The 9,884-nt window shown below is 38.0% G+C and overlaps 1 protein-coding gene across 1 annotated transcript in view; it reads right to left on the reverse strand.

The window, feature by feature from the left end:
• Window positions 1–9,884, reverse strand: part of LOC142353214 (uncharacterized) — a 712,302-nt gene that overhangs the window by 339,823 nt on the left and 362,595 nt on the right. The window lies entirely within an intron of this gene.

Genomic DNA, 9,884 nt, shown 5'->3' on the forward strand with positions numbered 1-9,884 from the left:
CTGCCTTCCAACTAGCCGTTCTTACCCTTTCAAACCACTGAACGCGAGTTAATTGGCTTCGAAGTACAGTTTGTTGCTTTTTTGACGTAAATACTTTCAAAGCAATTTTGTTCATGGTTGCTGAATTTTTGTTATCATCAATTTTTGCGTTTGTTGAAGTTTGCTTCATAAGATCGTGCGCGTCAGCCTTTTTTCATCTAATCGCTTAAAACAAGGAGAGCTCGTTATTTTTTGCCGTAAAATACTCTCCTGTTTGGCGGTAAATTCTGTACCTCTTGATTAATTAGGGAAGCGCTCTTTAATTCAGCTTCAAGTGAGTGTGACTTGAATACCCCGACAAATATGATATTACTGCAGAATAGTTTATGATATTATAACTCTTGTGCATTTTAAAATGCGGGAAATTGCTTAGTTCACCCAAGTTTGCACTTACGAACGCCTGTGGCTGACCAAATTTACGTTCTAATGTCCTTAGTGCATCCTTGTTCAATAATCCAATGTAAGCAAACTCAGCAATTTTGATCTTAGCTTTACCAGTGACAAGAGTTTTAAAGGAGGCCAATATAGCGTTATCAGTTACCGCCTCTGAGTTAACTGCGCATTTGAATTGGTCATACCACTCAGGTCACAGAAATAGTTCGCTAATAAACTGTGCGAAATTCCACTTGGGCAAATGGTTATTTTTCTTGCTTGTTATTGCATCAGTCAATTCCTTAATCAAGGAGGCATGGTCTTGAATTAGGGAGGTGTATGTAACTGCATGCGCGCCATTTCAATTCAACGGAGTGGGTCTAATATAGCCAAGCGTTAGCAAAGTTGCGGAGTTGCGGAAACAGTTTCGACAAAACAGGTGTGTGCTATTGGGTTTTCCTGATATATTCCAGACAGCGACTGAATATCAATCAAAAAAGGTGAGTTTTATAGACTATCGATGGTTAGACACTAGTTGTTAGTGGTGCAGTATTTGTCTGTATATTATGAGGCAATTTAATGACGGTAATTGAGCTTTGGATGTCTTTTGATGATCTGTGATGTGGAAAACACGCCAATGACCCATATTTTGCACAAATGGTTTGCAAAGAGGGATATTGGGCATGTTTGGGGCAGGAGCAGCAACGCAGTGTACAACTTTGTGTACTCAGTTAGTTGCATTTTGAGAACTGTTGTTAACGGGAGGTTGACTGATGGGGCATGGGAAAAGGAGCAGTGAGGTTAGTAATACTGGGTTGGAGAGGCGAAGAATATCAGAAACAGCGGGTTCCATATTGTGTTGTTAGGTGTTTGAACTTGATGGGGCGCTGGGGCGAAAGGGAATATTCATTGCGGGCGGCGCTGTAACATTTGTTGTCGGACCAATGGCTTTGGGGCTCGAGAGACAAAATTATTTACTGGTTGGTGGGATGCGCGTATTGCCGAAGTTTTCTCAGGCAAACTCGTTCTCTGCTGCGTCCTGGCTTGAGAGTTATGAATGTGCAAGTGTGAAAAAAAGGGATATCGTTTTCATTTTCTGGCGATGTGAATGGCTGCGATAAAACGGGAATTTCTTCATTTGGCGATGGAGAAGCCTCTAGGGTGCGTACAGAAGACGGACAACAATCTACGAAGCCCTGGCATGCAAGCGTTGCGCCGTGTCGGACCAGGTTGAATAACTTGCGAACTGTAAATGCTACTGGTACAATGCAAGCGCCTTTGTAACCACCAAAATTTTGAGGTGAGTTGTAGTAAGGATCAAGCTGCTGCAAGGTCTCTTTGCTTAAAATATAGTGGCCTCGACAAATTTTTGGAATGGATTGCCAAGAGACTTCAGTATTCTGATCTTCCACGGCTTTGCTGTCGTTGTGGGCAGGGCATTCTGAAGAATCAATTATAACCTCGTTTTTTTTATAAAGCTTAAAGAAAGTGAGGTGTTAACCCAGTCCTGGACAGCTTATCAGTTCTCACTGAACGTTTTGCACTTGCTGGTGTTGTTGATTGGCTAGCTTTTGAAACAGCGTGTGGCAACTGACACTCTTGCAGAGATGCCTCTGCTAACCGTTTCCTGTTGTTTTCCTCCAATTCATCTAATTCCATTTGCTCTTTCTTTTTAGCGAGGCGAATGGCTGCCTCATTCTGTTTTTCTCCTTTTGCTTCAATTTGGCAATCATTTAATTATGTTTACGCTGACTAGATATTTTGAAAAAACCATCAATGAGGAAAGACTAGCACGAATGGAACCCCCGGACCAGAAACTTTTACTTTCTCGTCAGCTGAATTTTGAGTTGAAAAAAGATTTTGTCGTTCTTAGTTGTCAAACGCAATCGAGTCCTCGTTCTTATCTACAACAGTCATGAAGTCCTTGTTGCATTCTTTACTAGGCTTTTACATTTTACTCGCCTATTTTGACTATTTATACAATGAACTACATCTGCATGTATAGCATGCATTTCAGCTTCACGTTTCAATCTGGCAGCGTGCATTTTTTCAACTCTTTAGTCAAGACTATTGGACATCAGGATGTTATTCAACCAACAAATTAGCAAAACTATCACTGCACACCGTCATCTTTTATTTTCACGCTCCAAACAAACGAAAAACCACGGGAAGCAAATCGTATGCAAAAAGCACCCAAACACTGCACACTGTAGACCCACTGTGAAGCAAACCGACAAAGAGAACAAATTGTCAGCAAACGAAATGTGCCTGAGGAAAGAAAAATGGAGCGCTAAACGCTATGCGACCCATTTGACGGTAGAAGAAGGAAAAACGAGATATTGAGTGGGCAACGTGCGACGCAACGGAAACGGGACGGACGAGAAGTTGAGCAAGCAGTGCGCCATGGAACGGACACGGGAAGTTGAGCAAAAAACGCAAAAAGCAACGGAAAGGGGACAGAGGAGAAGTCGATTATGCAGTGCGTGACGAAGGGAAACGGGACAGATAAGAAATCGAACTATGCGGCGGGGAAAACTGTGCTAGCAGACCACAACATTAAAACTCAGCCAAATAAACTAGCAATAACTCCAAAACAAAATTATATCACACCCTAGGAAAAAACAGATGCTAATTCAAGACAAGCTAGCACAATTCACTATGAGGATCGAAATGCCATTAACAAACTAATTTACGGGAACGCAGTAGTATATTTAAAGGCGGAAATTCTACGAAACTTACTAGCTGTAACTCAAGAACAAACTTAAGTCACACTCGACCATTACCCAGACTAAAACAATCAATGAGCATAATAACAATTTTAAATAGACTACAGCAAAAAAAATTAAATAAACTAAAATAGTGTATTTGTAGACTATGAGAACTTGGAAAAGTCAACGAATTTAACTGTAACTTCAGATTATACTTCAGCCACACCCTAGAATCATTAAGAACAAACCAACTAGCTATCGTAAGTTAGACACAAACATACAGCTGCACAAAACTGTATGCCACAACAGAAGAGCTAATAACTTAGTTAAGCTGAAAACTGCGAAAGACAATGAAGCCTTCACTCGTGAATCAACTATGTTCAACCTGGAAATCTAGAAGACCAAATTAACAAACGAGCATTCTAGCATTAACAACATACCGCAACAAAAACAAAAACATACTTCATCAGATATGTCGAAGGAAAACGTACTATATCGAATGAATATATGACGCGGAGAAAAACGACGTTGAACACAAAAAAAAACTGAAATGATTGGATACAAAACTGAGAAACGAATATTTTTGAGAGCACTGCTATTGAAGAAAAAACCGGAACACGGAAAATTGAAGAATTATAGGGCAATAAAGACGCGGACAAAACGGTACTGGAACGAGCGATGACAGAACTTTGTGAAATTGGTAATTTTGTCTTTAGTCCGGAGGTTGTGAATTTTTTCAAATGTTTTTGTGGTTTTTGTGTTTCACTCAATTGACAAAATTTCTAGTTGGAAAAATTGATTTTTGACAAATTTGTTTTTTTTCTTTTTTGCTCAATTTTTTTGCAAATTCTGGCACCTGGAACGGTAATCCAGTAAATTGAACGGTTTTATGCTTAAAATTACGTTTAAAAATGTTCGATATTGATATTTTATATTTTTGTGTTTTATCAAAGTTGACCGACAATTTTCAAAATTGAGCTTTTTAGCATAATGTTCCCTCAATTTTCTCTCTTTCATAGGTAAATTTTTAATATAAAAACCGACTTAATCAGTTTTTTCAACCTCTTGACAGTCCACCCATAAAGTTTCAAAATCGATTATTTTTTGTCTCAAAAATTATGTCTGCGGGGATTTATTTGGCCCCTTACCAATAGTTTCTACGAAGAATAATTTATTTTTAATACCCCATGCGATAGCAAAAAACCGACACAATGCTTTCTTTCTAAAATTTAATTATTTTTCTTGTAAGAGTGTTCGAAAATTTTGCCTTACTGGTCTTATTGGCGGTACGTGCTGCCTCGCTGTTGGGTTGTTACAGATTGCACAAAAATAAAATGCTGTGAAAAAGCTCTTCGTCGTTTCACCGACAACTAGTGAATTACAGTATCGACAAGCTATAAATTAACTCCTGTCCCAAGTTTAAACACAAAGCCATTGAGGGTATGCAAAATGACGAAAGTTAAGTGACTTCAATTTGGGACCGCTCTCTATGATTCTGGAGTAAAAATGGCTGGACAACTCTCCCAAAATTGTATTGGAACGGACTGAGAGCAGGCTTAGAGAACATCGTAGCTCCGGCTATTTCTTTTCCAGGTCACTAGGCCTGACAGTGACATTGTGCAGCGCAAGGGCTTGAATCTTTTCAACAATTGCCTCCCCTATTTTGCAAAGGTGGGGGCTTTTCTTGAATAGAATTTAAACTAGCGCCTTATTAAGCAATCAGAGACGACTAAAAACTTTTAGCGTATGCGCATACTATGTTAAATTAAATAGAGTAAAAATAGAGTTATCGTGGCGCCACGCTATGTTAATTAGCCGAACTGGAATACAAAGCGAAAAGAATTTCCGACTGGCGGGTCGGTGATAACGAACGCGCGATTTCAGGATTACATCCCAAAGCGCATGAGAGGCATGACCATGACCAGCGGTCCGCAATCACGTTCAATCTAATATTCGGCAATCTAAATTGTCAGCCAAGTAATATTGAGGTGGCGATTCTCTACTAGGTACCAAAGGGGGGGGGGATTGTTGAAAATATCCAAGGGCTTCAATTCCTCTAATCAGCAGCAGTATTATTTCTGTCTTTGTAATAGAAAGTCAGTTCATCACAAACGCCCAGCTTATCCAGCATCGGGTATCAGATAAAAGGTCCTAATATTCAGCAGACACTAGCAAGCAAGAGACCAAATCACGGTTGTTAACATGTTGCGGAACTGTCGAATTAATCCACAGGTGGCTCTGTAAGGAGCGGCATTAATGTTAACAACCGTGATTTGGTCTGTCTTGCTTGATAGTGTGTTCTCAATTTTACGACCTTGTATCTGATACCTGATGCTGGAGAGGCCGGGCATTTTTAATGAACTCTTTCGATTACAAAGACAAAATTAATACTGCTGCTGAATAGAAGATTTGCAACATCTTCCTGGCTGGAGAATGTTACTAAGTAAATAAGCGCCACTTCCAAAATAAATGTTGCAATCGTACAATGATTGTTGAATTTCTTTATTTCATTTGAAATCTTGCGACGATTGTTGAGTTTATTTATTTTAATTGAGATTGTGCGACAATTGTTACTGCGTCAATGAAATGAATATAAGGTCAAGATAAGTTTCAATACACGTAAAAATTGTTCTAAATTTGTTCTAGAGCTCCGAAAAAATTCGTTTAACCTAATTTTAAGTAAATATAACTAATATAAGTAAGATTAGGGTGGTTAAAAAATTTTTGGAGCTTTAGAACAGTTTTTATGCGTATTGAAACTTATCTCGCTACTAAGAATCATTTCATTTACGCGGTAAAAATCGCCGCCAGATTTCAATTGAAAAAAGGAAAATCAACTCTTGTCGCACGACTTCAAACGAAATAAAGAAAATCAGCAATCGTCGTACGATTGCAACATTTGTTTTGGAAATGGCGCATATTTAGTTAGTAACATTTACTGATGTAACAAATTCACTGCACACTCAGTAGTTAAATATTTTCTGAAAAAATAACATAAAAGGTGAAGATGGAGAATCTAAAATGTCCAATGTGACTCGTGGCTTTGTATTTTTTACATTGATTCCAAAAACGGCAATCAAGTATTGTTTATTCAGCAAATCGCCCGTGGTGGGTTTTTAACGCAAAATGCGATAAATTACGGTGAAAAAAGGTCACCTGATAAGTGTCCTATTTTAAGCGTTGAATGTAGCGAATATAGCGGTGATTTTTGTTAGTTTTGTCAATTTTAGGGATGAAGTTTTTTTCATCACATAAGCTTGGAAAAAATTAATCACATTTCTTACAATTTAATCGGTTTTTTAGCACTGCCAATTCGACCCGCGCGCCAAAAATCCTTGTATCCTTCTTGTTTGTATCGTTGTTTAGTGAGCAGAATTTATAAAAGCGAGTGTCAAGTTAGAGCAGTGTCGATCACAGTAAGTTTATGCATGTAATTCAGCTCCTATTGGAATTGAACCCCATTTTACGGTGAAGCGTGAAATGCTTTAGGCTCATGTCAGATACCACTGCGCTGCGGCTCGCTCGACAATTGTGATTTAGAAGCAAAATTTAAACAGTGTCATTATGGAACTAATGAAGTAAAGTAGCACTGCGGAAATGTGAGGTAATAAATGCGACAATATTTGAATGAATATTGTTCTGATGGAACCACTGTACCAATTATTCCGTCAGTCGATCGATTCGTTAGATTTTATTCTCAAATGTTTAACCTTAGGCACCATTTTATATTTCCTCACTGCGACACATTAGCCGATCGCCAAAGTTGCCGACGCGCGCAATGGGGGAATCAGCCCACAATTTATCTCAGATGCCAAATCAATGATCCAGAGATCGACATACTTTGGCCAGTTTCTTGCTGACCATGTTGGATCGCACGTACGAACTGTTAGTATGGTCGGCTAAAATTCTCCTTTTTCTCTGTCGGCTAATAGCAATGTCGGCCAAACGTAAGGCGTGGCTTCACTGTGTTGCATTACCAAAAGTACCATTTTGATCATAATGCATAGGATATGGTTCCATACGTTGATATACCATATTATACCATGGCATAAGATATACAATATATTATACAATATACAGTACCATATACCATATATTGTACAATAACAATACTACATTTAACATAGGATATGGTATGATATTGTGTTGAGTTGATTTGTAATAGAAACAGGTGAGCCGTGGCAGAGTGGCTACTGATTTGAGACTGAAGCAACTCTAGTTCACTAAACTACTCCAGCCAACCAGGTTCACTCCAGGCTAGTGTGTGAAAGCCATTCAGCTAATCCGACACTCACTTATTATATTAAACCCTTATTAAAAATGCACGATCAAACGTCAAATTGTGCACACCAACAGCTCGTTGCCACAGCTTGACAAGAATCTCCATTTAGCTCGAGATGTTAAGAGCGTGTCCCGAAGAAACAATACCAAACAATCTGCCGAAGAGAACAATTGTAAAAAGTGGCAACTTTTTTCTTCGAAGTTACATTTCGGAATGGATTTGTGAAGGCATATTATTGAGTTGAGGTCGTGACAGGTAGATCCTAACTTCTCTCTTGATCAAAGCATATGGATCCAGGGTCCACTTTCTCGTGAAGACTTCTCCATTTTTGAAAATGATATACAACCTAAGAGCTAAAGCACCATTGCATTCACGGGCTCAATCGGAAGTCAACCATGATAAAATCGATAAATCACTTCCCTTCTCCCCAACTCAATATTACCTGAGACACGTCTTGAATATAATTGACAAGGTACCAGTTTTATTATCTCCCGACAAAACTAGCTCACAAGAACAAACTCCTAGTTGTTCAAGAATGAGACTCTTGTGCAACTTCTCAACTGTCTTAACACAGGAGATAATTGAACGAACAATTATTGACAAAAGATATCGTTTCCACATTTGTATTGATACCATACATTCTTTTGCCAGATGAAAAAGATAATCTTTAAAAAGTTTCAGCCTCAGAGCTCGATTTACTCAAATCCAAAATGGGAAACATTCAATGTATTTCATACTACAATAATTGGATATCCTCTAAATTAATTTGGAAAAATCACCAATTCAGGCTACTTTTGCCAACAGTGAAAAAGATGCAACAAGCTTTAATTGCTTGCATAGATAAGTTGGTTCAATCTGCAACACTGGAAGCTGATTCAACTGGCTCCTCGAATAATCCTTATAAACTATCAGATTTACAATTTGTAAGCAATAAAAAGTCTCCAGTCTTGCGGTAGATTGCGTGAAATTTCTTAACAGTCCGTTCAAAGATGCTAAAAGAGGAATCATCTCAAATCCTGATAGTTTTTCATAACGAGAAAAATTTTTAATCGGCAAATGTCGGTTGCTACCTCGAACAATAATGGAAAAGCTTAGGGGAACCGCTGACAAACCTAATACCTAATGATAAACAGATTTGAAAGCTGAAGCTTGTATAATCTTGCTGCTTCGTGATACCAAAAAGCATTGATGCAGCAATTAGAAAAGCAAAAAATGGACAAATCGGATTGCACGCTTGATTCTCGACCCTAAACATTGTCTTCAAAGACAATTCGGTCGCGCAGCAGAAATCCTGTCATCAGATGGTATTTTGTATGTTCAAGAAACAATTTTAATTGAACCCAATAAACTGTATTAAAGAGAAAACGAAACACTTGGGAAGACGCTTTTCTGGTCCAATGTAACAAATCTTAGATTATTTGTCTGCGCATTTGATTCCTGTCTAAAAATTAGGTGCTAGATTGATTGAACTATTTTTGCTAAATTGGATGGGACGAGAGAGAGAGAGAGAGAGAGAGAAAAAACTTACAATAAGTTGCTGTTCAGAATCTGTGAGTATCCTATTAATTCAACACAAACATCACTCAGATCTCAGAAGTCATCAATAGCTTCAAATTAAGCCTTCTTAACCGTTGTCTTGAGAGAGTTCTCTTATTTTTGTTTTGAAAAAATTTCTTCTGTTGAAGTTTTGTTTCACGTTTAAATTTTGCTGATAAAATTGCACTAACTTCTATTTTAAGGCAATATGTTAAATTAGTTGTGAATGAGAAATTGTTGATGCATGCTGATCTTGATCATTGTACTGCACCATTTTCTGCATTCTTCAGTTTTCATTAACCAGTACTTTTACCTCTCACAGTAGAGATCAAGCTTCAAATCTGATAACTTGCTTTGAAATTTATTAGCAGCTATACAAGGATCATAGATGATGTCCCACAAATTATAGCGGGTTTCCTAGTGCGATGCATGTATGACTTAAAGAAATCGAACATGATTCTTGTACCAAATCAAAGAAATCAAGACACATAGATACTACTTATTGTTGATTGCAAACAACGATGACCCACAGTCAGTTAATTGGAACTGCTGCAAGCCAATCTATGACTTCTGTGAAACTGTTTATGATATTGTTGATAGAGGAAACAATTTTTGTAATAAGCAAATGTCGTTTGCGGAATTTGATCAATAGCGGAAAAAACTTAAGAGAAGAGCTGACAAACCTTACGGTGAAAAGATTTGAAAGATAAAGGTTACTTGAGTATGCTCCTTTTTGATCAAAACAATCTCAGATGAGGCAATAAAAAATGGACAGAATAGACTATATGGAAGCTCTTACTTCTTGAAGTGAAACATTGTTTTCAAGCACATGACAGTTGTGTAGCAGAAATCCTGTCATTGGGTGGCATTGCAGCCGACAAAAGAAAAAATGTAATTGAAATTTTTGAACTGCAACAATGAGAAAAAGAAACACTCGGGCAGACAAA

The sequence above is a fragment of the Convolutriloba macropyga genome, chromosome 14, assembly GCF_964194025.1.
Source record: "Convolutriloba macropyga chromosome 14, txConMacr16.3, whole genome shotgun sequence".
Classification (NCBI taxonomy): domain Eukaryota; kingdom Metazoa; phylum Xenacoelomorpha; order Acoela; family Convolutidae; genus Convolutriloba; species Convolutriloba macropyga.